This window comes from Ambystoma mexicanum, chromosome 5q (assembly GCF_040938575.1).
Source record: "Ambystoma mexicanum isolate Mex_15411 chromosome 5q, UKY_AmexF1_1, whole genome shotgun sequence".
Lineage (NCBI taxonomy): Eukaryota > Metazoa > Chordata > Amphibia > Caudata > Ambystomatidae > Ambystoma > Ambystoma mexicanum.
The window spans coordinates 226655402-226677553 of NC_090933.1; positions in this window are offsets into that span (position 1 = coordinate 226655402).

Consider the following 22152-nt stretch of genomic DNA (forward strand, 5'->3'; position numbering starts at 1 on the left):
CTTCCGGCGAGAGATGATTGGCTAGAAAAGATTCTAGCAGCCTGTCAAATGGCGAACACAAGTTCTAAAGATAATTGATAACACAGGTTTTTCATTGAAGTTACTATGTGAGAATCCAGATAAGGCGAAGACTTGTCTGTGGAAATTTGACTCGATCAAGATGAGAATGGCCTGCTTTAATTATCAGAAATTTAAAAACAACCCATTTGTCCTGAAATGCTATGGTCATGTAGAAAGTTATCTTGTCAAATTTCCCGATTCACGACAGAGGAATGATTATTTGCGTTTTCTCCTTAGTTTGTGGCCTACACATGAACTATCTTATATACGTAAATTAATTCCACTAAGTCATGCTCAATGTCGGTTCTATAAAATGGTGATGGAGACCCTTCAACATCTGTGTGCTGAATGTGCTATGTTGAGTTCTCAACAGTCCATTCACCTCAAACCTCTCTTTGAGGGCTATTGTGATCTATAACAGCAGAGGGCCAGGGAGTCATTATTTCATGCCTCCAGAAAAGAGGTTAGATATGCAATTCTCAACTTTCTTTATGGCTTGGGTCTGCTGAGCAGACAGAAATTTAGCCTCATATGCTAATCCAACCAGGACAAATATGACTTGCATTGATTAAAAATATTTACTGACCCGAGACAGCTATTAACTAATTTGGTTGTATGTTTTCACAAATGTTCGAATTGCAATTGTCTTTTCGGTGTTGGTTAGTCCAAATATGAAACTTAATTAATTTGGAATGGGCTATTAATGTTTATGTTAATATTTTTCTGTTTTTGAAGTATGTGATTTTGTATATTACTTCAATCATATCAATGTATTCTCTTCTTTTATTTTTTCTATTAATGTATTTTATTTGCTGTATATAATAATGATTTTATTAGAATAAGAACATTTTAAGTTTATTTTTGAATTGTTTAATGTTTTGTTGTAAAATCAAGAGTTTTCTTGGTTAAATCAACAATAAAATAAAAAAATAAAAAAATTATCCTCCTTTGTTATTTTCCTACTTCTAGGGTCACTTTTCATAACCTGGCCATATTTCCTTAGCAAAGCATGGTTGCTGCATTTGAAGGAATCCTCTTTCAGTTTCCTTTTAGCACCAACATGTGTGTTCTTTGATATTCTCTACTACCTTCTCCTGAATTAAATTAGCTTTCCTATTTTCAACAAAACAGACTTCCTTAAGAGAACTAGGCAAATCATTTCCTTGAGTGATATTTCCCTCTGAAGAATTAATTCTCAAGCTATCTATTTGCTCACATTCCACTAAAGTTACCTTTCAATTATCTTTTCAGATTTTATCAAATAGGCTTGACTTGTTTCTGCTTGAGGGTTACCTCCCCATCCCCCTTTAAGACACACATCCAGAGGGGTCTTCCCTTTTAAAATGTTTATTACCATAAAATTCTGTCCTTGGGTAGAATAATTAACTATATGTAGTCAGTCCCTTAGAGCCCCAAGACCCTCTATATGCAAAGCTACTATAACAATAAGGCATATTCTCGCAAAACTAATTGACAAGATATAATGTTACAAATACAGCAATAGTTTAATTACAACATGATGTCAATACATGTAGCAGTAAGAACAAATGCATGTATACATTTAAACAATTAACTAGTCTGTTGTTTCAACATGCTTATAGCAATACAAACTGACAGATGTGGGTACACATTTCGCAAAGTCAGTAATAAAATGTGCTTGGTAACCACATATTGTTTGTGATATGCAACCACATTCTTTATAAATGTTGTGATAAAATGAATGTTGTTAACTAAACAGAGTCTCAGACAATTTCAAGGCCCTCAATGTGCTAATCAACCAATTCCATTAGACTCTGAGAGTGTTTGTCGAGTGTTCAGTGACTGCAGTAGGAGCAACATTGTTCCAAGCACTGGCCATCTTTCCATTGTACCTATTGTGAATAGGAGGAGCCTTCTATTAAAACTCTGGCCCACAGCGGAGCGCAGCAGATGGCTTGCTGGGAGTTTGATCTTCTGTGGCTCTGTGAGATCATGAGCCTCTTCTTCGGTCTAGCACTGGGCCATATTCTGGGCCAGCTCCTGCAGTCCTGAGGACTTCAATCACTTCATCACCTAATGCATTATTTCACTCAATTGCTCGTGGCCGGGGCACAACCTGATGATGGCTTCTGCATAGAAGTGATCTGATCAGGCAAGGCGGCAGAAAGTGTTCCTACTTTCTTTGCTTGGGCCGTCAGTATTCAAATAATAATGTTTGTACTGATGCAGCCCAGTGATATTTTTGAACTGATAAGATATGTTAAACTGGTATATTTGATGCCCTTGTTGCCACGCCAACTCCTGCATTTGTTGAAAAGGATTTGGGTGACTGCATGGTTTATATTACCCTGTACGCCAATAATCTGTGTGTATTTCGAGTTTCTTCTGATTTATTTGATTCTTTTTGGGTGTGGATCCAGTATGGCAATATGCTCCACTCTGAGGAGTCAATCCAGTGCTATTTTTGAGAAACATATGGCACTTACAACTGACAAGCAGAGTGGGGAGTCAAAGAGCGACCTTTTAACCGATAAAGGCTCTGAATATCAAGAAGCTGAAATTGTAGCCGCATTGTTGTATAACCTTGGCGATGAATGTTTAAGCAAAGCCCAGTTTTCTGAGCATATGGAATTACCAGACCAAGCAGGCGTCCCTTCTACCAAAGAGAAGAGGAAGCCTCAAGTAAAAAGAGCGTTTCCTCATGCAAATCATCTATCAGGACAATCATATTTGCAATCACTGGTCAGAAAATCACTGACTTTTTTAACTAAATCGACTGGCACTAGCACTGAAAGTAGAGCAGTTATTCCAATTCGGGGGACGGCTCTACTCGACCCTTCTCAAATGAATGGGTTGAACGATGTGAGTATTTTTGAATATGCGGACTCAGCATTTGTGGGCAATGACTTCTGCACCACGGAGAACATTGTGCAACAAACCTGTGATGCTTTTGCAAGCAGGCACGCCAATAGAGTTGAGTAATTTATTTGAAGTTGGTTCTGCAATGTTTGATCACTGAACCCTTTGCGGGACGAGGACCAGCAGGACGACAGAGTAATGCATCATACTCTAAGGGAGACCGATGATCGAATTACGGCTTACGTCCCCCACTGTCTCGGCTCTCAATATGGTCCTCAGTTCTTTTGTCAATTCATATGATAGTAACTGGAACAAAGTAAAAGCCCATACAATAATTTTAAGTCCCATTAATATGAAGTTGTAAGATTTGAAAACGAATCCTAAGTAATTTCACCCGAGCTGCCTCCCCTTGGTTTCGAACCAATCTAAAGCGTTTGTACTAATTGTGCCCAATACTTCTCCAAATAATATTAATGAAGATTCCAGGGAGCAAGTAGTTAATCCAATCCCACTCAATGTGTTTAGTGAAGATTATGTGGGGGGCAAGCAGGGAACTGTTGAATCTTCTGTAAACCTGACCCTAGACAGAAAAAAAATCAAAAAATCTAAAATTGACTAAAATAAGAAATGTATCTTCACGTAAATGTCTGAGAAATTTCACAATGACTGAATCTTTGAACAGGGCACATACTACGAATAATGACTCCGGTGTTGGAGGAAAGTATCTGTGACTTAAATGTGAACTTTGAGGTGCAATGTGATTTAAGTCCTAGCCTTGAAAAGTCCCAGGGATCAGTATTGAGTACTGGGGTTCCCCTGCTAACCCAGCACCTAATTTGTGATGTAGGGGTCCAATGAAGTGAAACACATACTCTGTATGTAGGGCCGTTGTATTGGAATTCAAAACCTCAAACATCTAAATTTAACACCCTTAAAAAAAGTGTGTATAAATAGCGATGTAGGCGTTCAAACAGAAGCAAAACATGTGTGTGGTACGGAGGGCAGGGGCTAGGGTAATCAAACTTTCAACTATTCAAACTTTAACCCTATTCCTTTTACTACTGCAACCCAACAGATCCAACCCCTACTTTATTTGGAGGGGATACTGTTTCTTTCCCAGAGCAGTCAACTGTTACAGGACTTTGTCCATTAGTGTTGCCCTGTGAGCCAGTTGCTGCAGCAGGTTTTTTGACTAAGCTGTTCCTCCCGGGAAAAATTAGAGTTAATCATTGCAATGCGGGTTCCTCTGTGGAAGTCAATGGGAGCAAATGTCCTTAATTCCGAGCGACCCAGTGGACGGGAGGGGTGGGGTAAATGGTGTCCGCTGTAGTCCGTATTGTAAGGAGCGTAATCAGACTTATTGTATTTTGAACTACGCAAGAGGCACTGATGCAACGACAGGTGGAGGGAATAGCTCAAACCTAAAAACAACTGGTAGGGCCCCCAAATATCAAAAGCATAACATAAGACAAGTACAAATGGGTCCAATAAACTATTTGTGACCAGCTCACTAGGTAACAACTTTCCGGTCTGTCTAAAGGGAGGCAACATTCTATCAATCTTCTCTGACATTGTTAATCTAAGTGGATTATCTTCAGTTGATACTGATAGAACTGAATTTCCCGATAAGAGGAAAACCGATCAGTGTATTCTATATTTTGGTTCAAAATAAGTTAGAGGTGTGGTTTATTCTGAACATTCAAAATTAAATAGTATAGGTTTTGTAGAGTAACCCCTCAACGCTCACACCAGAAACAATGTCACCCACTAGGTGGAAAGGCCCAGAACACCTCTTGCAAGGAGACCAACGTTTAATCTCATAAGAATACAAGTATGTCCAACAAAAAACTCTGCTGCCATGTAGAACTCTGATATAAACAGCATGAGCAACAGCTTTTAAAGGTACACAACGTCACAAGTGACGTACATCACATAGGTTAAAAATCAAAGTAGCTGGTTGGTGTGACCCTTTCTTCTGCAAAGTACAAAGCATTAATTGGCAATTGAGTTACACACACACATACACACACACACAACTCTATTTTGCAGTTCTACAGTGACATGGTACCAAGGACTTGAGTGAGGCAGATAGTTTGGAGGTGGTGATAACTTTCTCAGAACTACGTGTATCCCTGCCCCTTTCCCAGATACCCTGCTCCTTTCCCAGACACCTTGACGCCTCCACATCTTTCCCACCCACAACATTGTTACCTTCTCCGCTGGCACCTCACAGTACAAATCACATGAACTTTGGGCAGCCAGTCCCTGTTCTCTGATCTTCCTATTCTATTGATCACTTTACAGTTTTATGGCCAGCGGTCTGAGACTGGTCAATGTACTCAAATCTTTATGTCTGAAACGTGGGGGTCTTAGGTAGCTATAACTTAAGGATCTTGACTGGGGAGGGCCTAAAGCCCTCTTCCCTCATCTTGTGGGATTGCTTTTTGAAGATTCATTCAGGCCTCTCTTGGCCTTGTTGGGAACATTCCTTTTGGGTCGCATGCACTACTGATAAGATAAAATAAAGGACTGTGTATGTGTGTGTGTTCAGGAAATTAACCTTTGGCAGAGCTACCAGGGCTCGGAGTGAAGATCTCATGCACACCCTTCTAACTCCCTGAACTAACTGTATGCCTACTAGCATAGCCATAGCACTAGGCCTCAATTTCTAAATGTGATCTACCTTCTAAAATGGGGTTTCACCACACATGTAGATTCTAAGGTTATACATTGCTATGTTTCCACTACAATCTAACTTCTATGAGTGTGTCCCCCTCCCCCCTTAGATCTCCTAACTCTCCTGCAACACTTCCTTCTACAATCTCCTTGTCCTGAATCGACGCAGCACCTGGGATTTTCGCTAAGCTGCCTCGCAACAGTTTCTCTATATATCATTGAAAACATCCTAGAGTAGATGTGGCGGGCACTCCTTGCGAGGGAAGTTTAACAATTACATCTAATAAAGATGGAAGCTGAAATTGCTGATTGAATGAAGGCTTTGACAAACATCATTCTAGTCAGATAGACTGGCCAGAAGTTACATCTACTTTGAGGAAAAGGCTAGTTGATGATGGAGTAAAGGAAAGTTCTTTGATTCATCATCCTGAAGAGTCAAAGCTCATATCTGTGAAACTTTAGGGGGAGCACGCACTTGGACTCTAAATCTGATACATCATTCTTAATTAGAGATGAAGGAGTAGAGGAATGTGATTTAGTTGAAGTTATTGAGCGTATGGCCTTTTAGGAATGTGCATGCAATAAATGGGTTCACAGAGTAACTCTGAGTCCAAATAACCAAAACAACTCAGAAAGATGGTGAAGTATTGTTTTATTAACAATGATCTAAAACAGGGAGTTACAAACGAACATCAATGGATTTTTCTCAACAATATTTTCCAAAAAACACAGTATATCAAAAATACGTTAGAGGTGATGTCATACTACGTGGCAAATAATGAAAAACCTACTAAGGGTCAGGAGAGGCTTAAGGGGAAAATCTAAGTATATCATCTAGAGGAACTAGGATAGTGATTGGCTGTCCACTGTCAGGTGGACAACATATGCCTACCTCTAAAACATATAGGGCCTCATTCCGACTTTGGAAGTAACCACACCGTTATTTGCGACATGACTGCCTCCAAAATCGTTCCGACACCGCCCTGGTGAATGGATTAATTACTGGTCCATTCCAAGGTTGGAGGGACCGGTAATTCCCCATTCACCAGGGCCCTTCCCCATTCCCATTCAAGCCCCCATAGGGCTCAATGGGAATGGGGAAGGCGCTAATAACGGTACCGTAAATTACGGTACCGTTATTAGCACTGAGGTCCCTTTGCAGGTCCCGTCCTTAACGCCTGCTTAAGGACCCACAAAGGGAGCTCAAAGTAGGGCGGTAAGGGTTTAACGGCACCGGTCTCGTTACCAGTGACCGTTAACCCTTACCACCCTACTCAGAATGAGGCCCATAATCTTCAGAAACATTAGATACACAGTTTCTCATTGGTTTTCATTATCTGGACCACTACAATTGGTTGGCACGCTTGTGCCATGTCCGGAACATTCGGTTCACTTAGCAGCACATAAACCCAGACCCAGGTGCAGGGAGATGGGGCATGACACTACCTTCCCACCCAATAGGCCCAGCATCTCTCATTTTCAAAGGCTACTGCCATGCAGATTGTCTTTGAACTTGGCCTTGCAGAGTATCCTTGTCTTCAGGCTACATGGGAGTGTGAGCGTACACTATCATGTTCTGGGACTCCAAGTCTGAACCATATTTCCATCCTTGGCCCAAGTGACAGGACACCACAATTTGGTCAATTTTGCAGGTTTTAACTCTAAATGAATAGAACCTGGCACGCCTGGTGTTCTTTCTTTGCACCTTAACAAGAGATTACTCATCCTCCGCACATTTGCTCCTTTCCAGAATAGATAGCTGACCTGGGCTGCTTCAATCCTGACTCCAGGCCAGACAACCTCGTCATGCAGCTCATGATTCAGCTTATTCTTGCTGTGACACAATTTTCCTTTTCCCCTTCATGGGTACTGGCTAAATTCATGATACTGATGTCCAGTTTCTATATAATGGTGTCTTCGCCTGTATTTTATTCATTATGTATAGTCAGCTTCTATGATGACTTAGTCTACCTTGCGTTTCAGCGTCTGTACAATTGTTGAACGGTTAATTGTCTGCAACACCTTTTTGCAAGGGTAATCTTCTCTTTCATATTTAAAAGTTCACTTGATTCTTTACTTCATCATTAGTTTCTGTAGGATCCATACATCCTATTCAGCCAGTATCCCGAGACGTCGTTCATACTCTCTTACGACGTCAAAGGCTTCTTTCTTTTTTTACATTCCTTCAGGGAGCTTCGCCCTCAGATTGTTGTCCCTTCGGGATACATTCGAGATTGTTGTCTCAATGGGTATCTTCTTTCAAATATATGCTGCGGTATTGGCACAACTGCTGGTGTCAAATGCAGCACGATTTCAGGCTTCCAACATATGGGAGGTAGTGGGCCAGGGTTTCTCGCAGAGGCATGCAGCTGCTCCTCTACATTATTCTCTTGGAACTCAAGGGGGAATACGCACTTGATGTCAAGAATTAGAGACTCCAACTGTGTGTTCCATCAAAAAACCTGGCTCACCTCTCCCCCAGTTTTGGATGGATTCCAAGTTTTCTTTGGGTCTGCAAAGTAAAGGGGGTAGACCAGCATGGAGTTTAACTGTAGCCATTAGCTCAGGACAAGGGCTAATTGAAGAGGAACCTTTATTTTGATTCATGGCACCCTAGCAGTTGTAATGTCCCAACAGGACAACTCCTTTCAGTTATTGTTGATAAACATTTATTGGCATAAAGGGTGGGTACGCTAGATCACTTTTTATGAGAATAACATTCGAAGCCATAGTAGATGGGCAGACTGGAGTGCCTAAATGTTGATATTTTAACAGGGGACCTGAACGTCAACTGTTTTATGCCAGAATCCAATGGCAACCCTTGGGAAATTACATCTGACATGGTCGCTACATATTTTAAATCTCAAGTGGCCAGGAAGTGTTTCTTAGGTATGAATTCCATTGGGCTACACTTGCTGAATGATAGGATGGGGCACAGTAGTGGTCATCAGTCTACTACGCATAGATAGAGCAGTGAGTCCACCTTGCATTACATTTTCATGGACAATCACTCCTCAACCTTTGTTCCAATTTTCAGATATTGAAAAATCCCTGTAGTGACCATAATATGTTATAGGCTAATTTTAAAGTACCTTTGAACGTGTGCGTAGGTGGTGGATCTAAGAATTTGACAGTCTATGCTGAATGGAATACCATTAGTTTGTTGCACCATAACATTAAAATGTTTAATGGAAACCTTGATTGGGCAATGTAAACCACACATTTAGAGTGGATGTTGGAGGTTCTTAATGTGGTCCATTTTGATTTATTAATGGAAGGGTGGATGGAACAAAGTGATAATCCAAAGACCAATATTGGGTATAAAGTAAAAAATATTTACATGTCTTTGACGATCTGTTGGCTGCATTACAGGGAACTATGAGGTGATCCATAAGGGTGATTAAACACTCAACTGACTCCAGGGATGTGCAGCTCCTTAAATGTAAATGAGTGAAGCAAAGGTATAAGAACTTTTGTAAATCTAGGAGTGTAGCATTATTGTAGAGAGACACAGAGTCCATGCTTCAAGTCCTTATTAAAAAGGATATGAGAGCTTTTAGGACACTGTTGAATAATCAGGATGAATGGAATGCTATAAATCAATGGAATGCAGTCCCCAAACCTGCCTGGGTCAAGTTTTTTGAGGATTTGTACACATTGAGGAAAGAGGACAAGGATGGTCTGATGGTACTGGGGGGATTTGCTCAGCTTTGCAGTGGTTAATCTCAATAGAAGTGGAAGGGGTCATACAAACTATTAAAAGTTCTAAAATATTGTGGGCTCCAGGTCCGAATGGTTTAAAAAACAATACATTAAAAGCAGACCCAGTTACCTGGGCAAATGTTCTGACAGTATTATTTAGGAGCATCGTTAACCTAGGCACTTTCCCGAAATCTTGGGAGATTGCCCATGTGTTTTTCTTTAAGAGGGGCGCGACGATCGAACCTACATTTCAACGCCCAATCTCCCTAATTGACGTGGACAGTATGATCTTTGCATCCCTCTTACTCTAGCTTTTGGAGGCATGGTCCTTTTCCGTCCATAGATTAATACAATTCCAGACGTGTTTTCGAAAGAACCATTCAACTAATATTAATGGACTTGTCCTTAGAGCTATCCAGAAATCGGTGTGGGTGGATCCATCTCGTCGCACTTATGTGGCTTCGATAAACATCTCAGCAGCCTTTGATAAAGTGGACCATGGAAGACTTTGGCAGAAACTTGGTGAATGGGGATTGCCATTGGGTTTATTGAATCTCAAAATGGGGTTGTATGCATACTCGCGCAGAAGGTTTGTCTGAATAATGCAGGACTCTTATCTGGAAGAACAGATTCTAAATCAGGTTTGAGGCAGGGGTGTATTTTGGCCCCCTGCCTCTTCACTCTCTATGTTTCAGATATTAATGAACATTTGTCTTCTTCTGCTTTTATCCCTCCAAAACTGGGTAATTGGGAAATAACCTGGCTTGCCTATGCTGATGATTTCCTGCTTGTTGACAATTTGTGGGTTGGCATTCAGAGGCTTTCAGATGCGTTTTCTGCTTGTGCCAAAGGAAACAGGTTTCTAATCAATCCTTTTAGGTCTAAAATCCTTGCAAATTCAAAGGGCAGGAAACGTGGCATGCAGGCATGGTCATTTAAAAACACTATTCTTAAACCTTCATTGAGCCTCACTTATTGAGGCTTTTACATCTCGACCCAACCAACCCTTTGGAATCTCCATCAGGTACTGGTCCAAAAAGCGAGTGCTTTAACCATTCAAATGTTAATGATATACCAAAAATTCGGTTGTTTTTTCATTAAACCTACACTCATTTTTTTTTAGGGGAAAGTTGTCCCTAAACATACTTATGGAATGGAACTCTATTTGTATTCCACTACAATATGGTTAAATATGTGAGAAGCATCTATGTGGCATTGAGTCTTAAAGATACTTAACGCAGTTCCAATTGCTGCAATAAGATTTGAGTTAGGTCTTCATTCCCTGCGTTCTCGTGTCCAATTGAGACTTCTATCATTGTTTTGTAAGCTTCTTTCCCTAATCCCCGATTCCCTGTATGAAGAATTGAAAATCTGTATGGATTACAACTGCCCGAAGGGTGGGGCTCTTCATTTTGCTGGGCACATAAGATTGACCTGTGAAAAACTATTGGGTGAACTGAATATGGGTCAATATCATCGACCACTTTCATGGTTACTCCTCTCTGAACCATCTTGCAAACAAGCATAAAAAAGAGGGTCTGTCTAACACTTTCTACTTCAGTTTCCCAATCATTACTACAGATCAATTCTGATGAGATACCCTTAGAGCTTGTTACCAACAAGAGAAGTTCTCTTGAGAAGGGGATTGATTACAGCAGAGGAAGGTCTCTGTAGATTTTGTATGAATAAGAATTCAGTTGAGACTATTAAATGTCTGGTACTGCACTGCAGTGCGGTAAACATTGAGAGAACGACCTATTTGGAGAATTTGTTTACGGATATGGGATGATGTAACTAGGAAAACTTTTAACGACAACGTTTGGACGCTGAGATGAATTCAGATGGGCTAGTCCTGTCTGCCTGTTTTAAATCACTCAATTTTCACTTTTAGGAATAATTTATGCTAGAATAATCATGTTTTATGGTTAATATTTGTTATCTTGTTAAGACCTTGATTAGTATTTTATCATCTTATGAGTGAAATGAATTGAATGTTTTATTAATTAATTCAATGAATGTTTTATTCACTATTGAATGTTTTTATCTTTATGTTCATTTAGCCTTTGCAAAGGTTTCTTGCAAACCATACACAATAAAATAAAAAAAATAAAAAATGTAAGACTCTGGCATTTCAAATGGGGTCCAGATTGACTTGAAGCCACTCAGGCTCACAGTTGCCCATCGGGCCACTTTTGAAACACCATATTAACGAAATAACTACTAATAGATGAAAACACAGTTCAATGTTCAAAGTTTAAAATGTAGTACCATTTCTCTCTCAATAAGGCAGGCATACTCCAAGCAAAAGCAGGCCTCTGGTTGTCAATCAACCATAGAGTACTCACAAGTATGCTGAAGCTGAAAACACGACCTTCCAGTGCTTTTGACACAACTGAGTACAAGGTGTGGGAACCACAACACGAGAGGACCAAAGAAAGCCAATTTACCAAATCAGCCAAGCAGTGGCAACTAATATTGGTATCAAGCAACATACAGAAACCACCCCAGTCTATTTAATTTGGGTAACTCGTGCTGAAATACACTAGACCCCTATTTAAAAAGTCACTCAAGCGTTTCTCCATCACTTATGTATTCATGCGCGCTTATGATCCATCAAGGCAGAGGTATTATGTACATACAGAGTTCACTGTTACTACTCTTCGGATTAACCAGGGTAAGGGGCTGGTCTGAAAGAAACATTGCTCCCCACGATAGCATTGAACATTCCAGCATGTGTGTGATCCACTGTGCATGGGAGAGTTTTTTATTTAAAGAACCAACAGTCAGATAGACTCCCATTTCGAGTAGCATGTCTCTGAGAAACAAATCAGTGGTAGGACCTCATGCCTGCCCACTAGTCTGCCTTGATTCAAACGGTCCTAACAGTGAATACCACAGCTCCATCCAACAGCCAGGGGATGCTCCAGCAACCTGATCTGTTCTGTGCCCAAACTGCCCGGAACTGCCTGTCCAGAGAGTGACTATTGCTCACCTCTACAGAGCAGAGAACCAACATTGCAATTACTCTTTGAATTGCACTCTAAAACTATCCCTTCATCAGTAGTGAGCGGGCATGTCTCAGGAGTGGGCCACTTACCTCAACTTGCTCTCCTGGAAGTTTCCAAGAACTCCACTAGCTTCCAAAGGCGGGGCTTACAATGGTTGCTCTTTTGGATTGCCCACTTTGGAACACCCCAATTTCCACCCTTGAGGTAAGCGTCAAGATTATTTCAATTCATATAGATTCAATTACATATCCTGGCTTTCTCAAAGGAGATTACATAATCTCTTTCATATAGCTCAAGTTTGGAAACTGGTGCCCTACAGGCACTTGTCCAGTGCGTGCCACTCTCGTGGCCTCCTCATCTATTTTGCCTCAGCTGCTTTAGCATCTAGCTCAATGCTAGTTGTGCAGACATTTAGATGAAATTGGAGGGAATTAAAACATTTTGAAAGAGTTTTATATTCACCACCATTTTATCTTTCTCACGTGAGTTTGCGGTGCTTGTGTATCTGCCCATTGTCTTTCTTTCCTACTCCTGAGAGCCATACATGGACTGTTACATTCATTCTAGTATTACCACTGACTTAGAATGGCAAGTATAGAGAAATGAAAAATTGCTCTGACTGGACTGCAGCTAACCCAGATCCTACACTGATGGTGTGTGATCAGCGAGAGCCACTGAGAACACCATAAGCAGGTGAACAGGCAGGTTTGCAGAGCGCTGATGCTTTCATCAAGCATTCATTTTCACATCAATTGAACTCTCCTGATCTAGACTGTTTCCACCAACAGAACTGCCACACCACTAGCCTGAAAGTAGACAGGTTGAACTGGCATCTAGTTGGCAGTCTGTGCGCAGGCCCATATCTTTTCTTAGTGGTAAATCAAAAGTATGAATTGATTTGACTAGTGCTTGTGTTTGAACGTGCTATGGCTGAAGTGGATCAGTGGGCATTTCCCCTTATTGTTCTCAGGATGTTGTTTTTACTGAGATGATTTCTTTTGTGCAGATTTGAGAGACAACCATGGGGATTGCAAATTGGTAATATATTGGGGATGAAAAGAACATCAGTAAGTGCTGATGTACTTATGAAATCACAACAACTCTCCTTAGAAGGAAGGTCAACGTACACATTGAACAGTTCAACAGAAAAATACATGCAATTAGAACACTTTATCAAGACCACTAAGGCAACACTTGCAGACTCATTGTTGTTGCCATGCTACAGTAGCTGGAACATGATTTACAGGCAGTGACAAGCATTCTTTCCCCTTGAAACTTACACTCTGGGTAATGGTAAAGGCATTTTCGGGATAAACCTGATGGACACATCATAAATATGCTTATTTTATAGGAAGTGTAAATTATGTGGAGAGGACCATGGTCGGTAGCACTTAAATGTCCACGACTCTCTCTTTGCAATTTTGATTATTTTTTCATTGGGGTGTTAAAACGGTACAGGATTGTAGACGGTCCTTGTCTACGGTGCCTTTTTACAACACTAACAAATAACAAGTGCCATGCCGACTACTACATGCTTGTGAGTTTTCTACATGAGAATCGGTAAGAGGAGATTGCATTTGGGGACCAGATCTGTTTGCACTTTTGTGCACAAAATCCCCTCCCTGCTATTCTAATCCTTTCCACCATGTAATAGAAATTAAAACAACTACATTTCTGGAAAAGTGTAAATACCTTATGCAACTAACGACTTGTCTTTTCCCTTGTCTTTTCACATATCGACTACTGTTCATCTTTATTGCTCTGTCTTCCTGCCTGTCATCTATTTCCTCTTCCTTTATATTTATAACTCGCCTGTTTACCCCCTTGTGCCTCTATTACATCCTCATTGCTTTCAATGTCACTACTTCCTTTTGAGTCCTGTCTTCTGTATCACTTTCTTTCAATTGTCTTCAAATGCACCCATGGCCTCGCCCCTCCTTATCTTTCCTCTCTACTCTCGTTGTATGGCCCCCCTCGCCCCTTGCGATCTCAGAATCTATTTCTCTTGACTATACTTCAGACCCCTTGTGCCTCGTCTCATTTCTGCTCTTTTTCTCTTTTGGCTCAAAAACACTGGAACACTCCTCCTCTTTCACTTTGTTTCCCCTCATCTCTTTGCATTTTCCAGACTAATCTCAATCTCAAACTCTATCTTCTTTCATCTTTAGACTCTTAAAATTATCCGTTTTTTTTCTGCTGATGTAACTTTTTTGCTAATTTGTATTACTTTGACTGCACTGTTTTTTATTTTTTTTTATTGTTCAGGACCTTTGGCGAAAGGCGCTTTATACATTTAGTAAAATACAAATACGAATACAATACAAATGCACTCCTGATTCCTAAGTAATCCACCTGCTTTTTCTCAGATAGAAGGTCAGGTGAAATCCTCGGGAATCTATTACATTCTCGTGCAAATATAAGTGGATTTGGCAAGCAGAGGTGGAAGAGTACGTGGACATGTTAAGTTTGCAATGCTCTCCAACTCCACCTGACAAGGTAATCAAAATCCCACGGAGTGGAAAATGTGCCAGTATCCATGGATACCTCTTTCACTGTAACACTTGTATTCTCTTCAGGAATTGGAAAGCAATCCCCACTGGGGGTCATTTTTCAGGTCCTGTGGATTATGTTTTACCAGCCGGCCTTAGCGGGACCCATTAAGGGACCATGGAGCTAATAACGGGCCCGCAATTTGCGGGCCCGTTATTAGCTCCTTCCCCATTCCCATTGAGCCCTATGGGGCTCAAATGGGAATGGGGAATGGTTTTCAAAATGGGGACTTACCGGGTCTGCATAGGTTGTAATGTCCCGGTAAGTCCTCATTCTGACACCACAGACCCGGACCCGAGTTTGGAGGCAGCCATGGTGCTAATAGCACCATGGCTGCCTCCAAACATGGAATGACCCCCATAGTCATTATTTTTACCTTGAAAAGGTACACCGAGAGCTGGGAAACATTTCGGCTCCCAGGCCTGGGGACGTCATCTCTAGCCAACCACAGTTCAGTATTTTAGGGGTGGGTAGCAACGGGCAAGAACCAATGGTAAGACCCTCACACTGCAACATTATTTAGAGATAGTAATTTGGGGAAGGACCAGGGCAGCCACCTGACATGCGAGGGCCAGTAGAGTAATTCAAATATGGGACAATATAGGTTATTAGGCTCCCGGCGGCCAATCCCAGATGGCGATAGATTTTCTGGAGTAGGTCCCAGGTTGTGACACCACTATGATGCAATTAGGATACAAAACTGGCCTGCGAGCCAGGAATCGTTGAGATGTCATTGGATTTTCTTCGATCCTTGTACTGATCCCTGTTGGTTTTGGCTGTAATAAACCGCAGTTCGAACTTGCTGTCTGGCTGGGTCTACGTTCCTTTTTTGGGGAAGGTGTTGGGCCTTCCGTGAGTTTGCAAACTCTTAGTAACCTCAAAACGACCTGAATAATGTATTAATGGTTAAACTTAAATATGTTCATACGCCAAGAAAGCGAAATAGAAGACACAAGAACTCGGTGATCAATGGTTTTGTATTATTGATAACGATCGCCCTATGCGATGGCACGTGTTTCGACGGTACCGCCATCTTTTTCAAATCAGGGCTGTATTCATAAAACAAATAATTAAATAACAAAAGCAATGATGAAACATACATGGATTAAATAACGTGAAAAAACATAATGAGCTGTAATTTTTCAAGAAAAAATGAAATCATATTGCAATTCAACCAGTCATTGCATTCATCAATGTATAACAGAATTAAATGTGCACAACCTAAAAGTTAAATTGAGGGAGAGGTCAAGGGTAGGAAGTTTAAGGGTATGCAAAAAGGAAGAAACAAAGAAAAATACATCTTCATTACTAATTGTATCAATGGATCTCATTGTATCACCTTTAGTTATGACATGTGGTTTGTTAGATTAATTCGATTTGTGCTTACCCAATTATTATTGCTTATCCTAAGATCTTAACAGCTTGTGTATCCAGTCATGGGTTAAATCCCAACCTAATTTGAGGAAAAAATATTTTTAAAAAGCCAATTAATATCTGGCCTGAGTTGGTTCCAAATTTCATGATGTCTGATGTTGCCTGACCTATTTGGTTAAGCAATCATTTATTGTTTACGGTTGGTACATAAGCTAAATGCTCTGGAACTGAGCGTTGCGAGGTATAGTTACAGGGCAAATATATTCCGACTCTGTCCAGAAGTCTCTCTTTGGGCAAGCCCCTACTTATCTTAAATCCAAAATCTCCCGATATGTGCCAGCAGATCTCTTAGATAAGAAAATGTGTTGGGAGGGCGAGGAGTGGGCTTTGCGTACATGGGATTGATTTTGTCCTGGCGCGCACAGGTGGTTGGGGCAATGGGGATGGGTGTGGAGTCAAGTAACAGTGTCTCTGGGATTAGACCCCTGATGGATAATGTTAGGAATGGGGAGGTGAAACCCCCAATTTAAATTTGGGCACAAAATCACCCGTTGAAGGTAGCTCCATATCAGCCCAAAAAACCTGTCTTTTTTGGTGTGCCTCCTTGTAATTTAGTAACCTACAATTGTCTTTAATCACCAATGTTAATGCATTGCTTTTAGAAAATATGTCCTCTGTTGTGCTAATATGACTCATGCCTGTTCTGCATAACATATATCAATAACCTCTTATGTATTTTCAGATTCAGAAAACTCAAACAAATGATACGTTACAAGGTTTGATGAATGAGGATGATTCCCTGGGGGGTGGGTCTTGGAAGATATGCTTTGGCTTCTCTCTAGGATAAACTAAGATATGCTAATCACTTCTTTCCAATGCTCAATACATATATGAGTGGGAATCGTTGTAAGTTTACTTGATAAGAAAATTCAAATCAAATCAAAATCATGTTATTTCACGTTATTTCAGAAATCAGATAACAGTTTTGCTAATACACTATCAAAACCATTCATTTCAGATAATCAAATAAATAATTAAGTAAATATGAGATCAAAACATGATGAAACCTCTCATCAGCATAAAAGACTCACTAAGCAACAATAAAAATAGGAGATCAAGGAGACTGAGTAAAATATCATTTTCTGAGTACAAGTAGTCAAAGCGCAATGATGAATTACATTATAACTGTGACAAAAAACATCCCGATAAGCAGGGTTAAAAAAAGAAGTACCCAATCCTAACTTGTCGATCTCTATTTCAACTTATTTCAGCAAGACAATACAACCAACAATATCACTTCTCAGCACGTGCCTCAGCACAACTCTTGTGAAAGACGTTTGGGTTTTAATCCACACAGAGTACCACAAGAGGTGGGTTTTCAACCTTATAAAGTCCTCTACATAAGTGATACCCATCCCTGAGTCCATCGTGATGGTAAAGGTTGACTGAGATACCTTCAGGACATTTTCGCAGAAAGAAATAATTCAACACAAGGTTGCACATTTGAAAAGTCCCAAATTCCAGCACCATAACCAGCCATCCCAATTTTTTTGGCACCATGTGCTTGCATCATTCCGTGTATGGGCATGCTGCCAGTACCATCGGCAAAATGGAACAGACCTGCGTTTGTCTGTGTCATATGGCTCTCAACGTTTGAGATGTGATTAGACCAGCAGTTCAATTGATTGGCAAATTAAATACCTACATTTTTATATACTTCAAACCAATCTAGTGTATACCTTTTGAAAATTATACATCTAGTGGGGGACTTCTGGGATCTGATTGCCATTTCAATTTCTAGCTATTGATCAACAAATCTGAAGGTGGTGCGATTACTTTGAGACCTTGTACAGGCACCACACTCGGGATAAAGAGGCACCTACAGTGCTAGGCTCATGCTTCAGTGTAACAGCATTGTTGAAGGCAAAAAACCACATAGCCCTCACAGTGGAAGAAGTGACAAGGGCCATGAGAGTGCAGAACGGGGGGGGGGGTGAAGCTCCAGGTCCAGATGGGGTCCCGGTGGACTTATACAAGAGTGAATTGGCAGTCTGGGCGCCGGTGCTTGCAAAGGTATTTAATGCCAATCCACAACAGGAATGGACAACAGCTGTGATCATCCCTATATTCAAGTCAGGGGACAGGGCAGACCCTGACAATTACAGGCCCATTTCATTGCTGGATGCAGCAGGAAAAATCTTTGCGAAGGTTATCTTACAGCATCTCACGGCATGGGTCGGGGAAATTAATCAGCTAAGCCATTTACAGGCTGGGTTTCAAGCTGGCAAAAGTACAATCAGGCAGGGCTTTAGGTTTCATTTTGTGATCCAAAAACATCTAAGGTTCGCAAAGGTTAATTTGCATGGGGTCTTTGTGGACTTAAAGGCCACATTTGACAGTGTGCCCAGAGATACTCTTTGGGCCGTCCTGCAGTCCAAAAACATTCCATTTCAGTTGCTTTGCTCAATTGAAACAACACAACACAGCAGTAGTACGATGGGGACTGGAGGGCAAAGTCACACATCAATTCTGGGTGGCCAAGGATGCGTTCTCGCCCCATTCTATTTTGCCTCTATATTAACTCGATTATAGAGAGGCTAGTAGAGGAAAACGCAGATCCCCGAGGATGATGAGGGAATGCATCCCGGTCCTCTTTTTCACAGACAACACTTTACTGCTGTCCTCATCTGCGATGGGACTGTGGCAGGTCTTGGCTGAATTTGAGAATGAGCACAGCAATATGGGTCTAGAAATCAATGCAATAAAAACTAAGGCCGTGGTCTTCTCATCAAAACAGGTGATCATAAAACCCCTAAACTTGCAAGTGAATGACAGCTCCTTCGATGAATTGGTATGACTAGCTGGGGATCTGGTTCTGAAGTGGCGACCCATGTAGTCAAGGCCAATACCATATGACAGACAACTAGTGGGGCAGTAAAGGCATGCCATGCAAGACATGGCAGGGGGGGCATAGAACCGGCTCTCAACCTCTATCAGGTGCAAACAAAGGCGTCAGCCAAGTATGGGGCCCAGATTTGGGGTTATGCAGATACATCAACCTTGAGAACATCAGAAAAGAAATTCTTGAAGGCAATTCTGCTCCTCCGCCAAAGCACTCCAAACAGTTCCACTCGCATGGATTGTGATCTCTCCCCCATTGACGAGGAAATAGCGATCAGACCTCTAATCTATTGGGTTAGACTTTGGAGCAACCGGGGCCTAGAGAAATATTGCAAGATCCTGAAGCATGTACAATCGCTGGTGGATGGCAAAAGGTTGCATGGCTGGCTCATGTGAAGGGATGGCTAGCCTGGCTGGGTCTTTCTGTTTACTGGCAAACCCACGCCAAATGGATGGTAATGCAAAGGCCAGAGTAGAAGAAGCATTTCAGAGGTACAAAGGGACGTATGTTTTGACAGCCACAGCAGCCTTAGCGATTGGCCCAAGCTACCTGGCTATAAAACAGTCCCATGTGTTTTGAAAGTTATTTGAATATACTCAAACCGGAATATGCCGGGCCATGTATATCCGATTACGCCTTGGATTCTTAACAGTATGAGAACTCACCAAAAGTTGGGCTGGGACAACACACGCTGGGCGCTCTTTGTGTGAAAACTCAGTGGAAACAGTCGTTAATTTTTTGTTATTATGTGACAATTTGAAAGATCTCAAAGCAAGGTACCTGGAACCCCTGTTCCGTTTACACTCTGTTTTTACAGTCGGGGATGCTTTGCAGTTGTGCAAGCAGTCCACGGATTTGAGTGCGGCCCACTTTGTCTGTAAATACATTTATAGAGTTTGGATATGGAGAAACAAGGTTCTCTCGTATAATGGCCTAAAGTTTTGACCAATAACTAACACACAATGTTTGGAATATGTATATATCAAGGCAGGGAGGTTTTGAGCCAGCTCAATATTTCTAGTGTTCTATTTTTGAACTGGTATTGATCAACTGTCATTTTTAACATGGAACTCTTTAATTAATTCCAGAGCATACTGTTTCTTATTAATTGAAGTGTTTTACTGCCTTTTAATATCCTGTGTTGTGGTTTTAAATCAAATATTGTATTTTTGTACCAAAGAGGCCTATGCCGAATAAAGGTTTTGAACAACAAATCCCGTAAGTACATAAACTCAGCAAATTTGTTTGTCAAAGGTTCTAAGGCATTTTGGTTCCCATTGCCATTAATTTAGATTTCTGTTATTGATTAACAAATCTGTTAAGTAGATAAACTTGTCAAATTTGTTTCTGAAAGCCTTTCAGGCTCTGTGGGTCCAGGTTAAAATAAAGTATCATCTGCATACATTAATAACGGGGTACAGGCGACGTGCAATAACAAGGTGCATGAGGCGTAATAGCCAGTTCCATGTCTAACTTATCAACATAGAGGTTAAAGAGCAGAAGGACACGTGCACTTCCCTGTCTAACACAATTTTTTGGTTGATGACAATTCGCCCAAACACCTGTAATGTACTGATACCTAGATGGAGTGGGATACCATTCTATTCGAGTAATACCTATGGAGTATGTCTGTTGATACAAGGTGAATGTCAAATAAATGAGAGCACCATGGCCCCCATGTCCCGAGCATAGCCTGCAGGTCAACAACAACATGTTGAGCCCCTATTCCGTCATCCCCCACCCTTCTCAAAATCCAGTGAGTGGGAAAACTGTACTGTGCTTGACAAATTCCGGAAACCTATTATTAAAAACTGTACCAAAGTGTTTATTGTATGCATCCAAAGAGATTGGGCAGCAGTACTCAACTCTTCTAGGTTCAATGTGTACAACCAAAACAAGGAGAGCCGCATTCCCCACATCACGTGATTTGGCAAATCATCTTCAGTCTTTGGGCCTCATTACACGGACGGCGGTAAGGGTTAACGGTCACCGTTAATGGCAACGGTCACTGTTAACCCTTACCGCCGTACTATGAGGTCCCTTTGCGGGTTGGGGAATTTAACGCCTGCTTTTTGCAGGCGTTAAAACCAACCCGCAAAGGGACTAGGGAGCTAATTACGGTACCGCAATTTTGCGGTGCCGTAATTAGCACATTCCCCATTCCCATTATGCCCTGTGGGGCAAAAATGGGAATGGGGAAGGGCAATGGTGGAAGGGGGAATTACCACCCTGCCAACCTTGGAATAGGGCGGTAATTCCCCTTTCCACCAAGGCGGTGCCGGTATTTTACCGGCATGAACCATGGCGCTAATAGCGCCATGGTTCACCGCCTTCCATGTAATGAGGCCCTATGTGTCTCATGACACTTAAGTGTCAAAATCAGGAGTGCCTAAAACAGTGGCCGCCTCAACTAGACAAATATTTGCAAAGCATCTAGTTTTAGCTTTGTTATAGCCATTGCCAAGTGGGCTTATGGGGAGTGAGACAATGGAGGGCATTGAGGAGTGAGGGAAATAGTGAAGAGAGAGGGGGGTGCGAGAAAGAAAGGTGGATATGAGTGAGGGAAAGAGCAGTAGGGAGTAGCTAGGGAAAGAGAGTAACTTTGCTGGTGCTGTCTGCCAACGTACTGTCAGGTAGGGGAAAGGTGATGCAGTGCACCGAGATGGACACAATTCACCACTAAACTTTATTCAAATCAGCGTAGGAGAGGTACGAAAACCTACATGCCAGCAACTGGATCCAATAAAAACTATGTGGAAATAGGAAGGTGGGATTTCTAGCAGTGGTTGCGAGCGGCATGCCCAGCAGAGGTCGGCGGAATACTGCACGGCTTTATCCCAAAACCAGCCGTCTTGAGAACCTGGCGAGCCTGGTGATCCCCAAACTTTGATTGATATATAGTCGGGGTGTGAGGCAAACTTAGGCACATCTAGGCAATTCCGGGTGAATGCCAATGCCTTAAATTATCCAAAGCACATCCCCTAAGCACTAATTCTAGTACATTCCACAAATTTAGAAATGTGCCCTTGTTAGTCAGCGGAT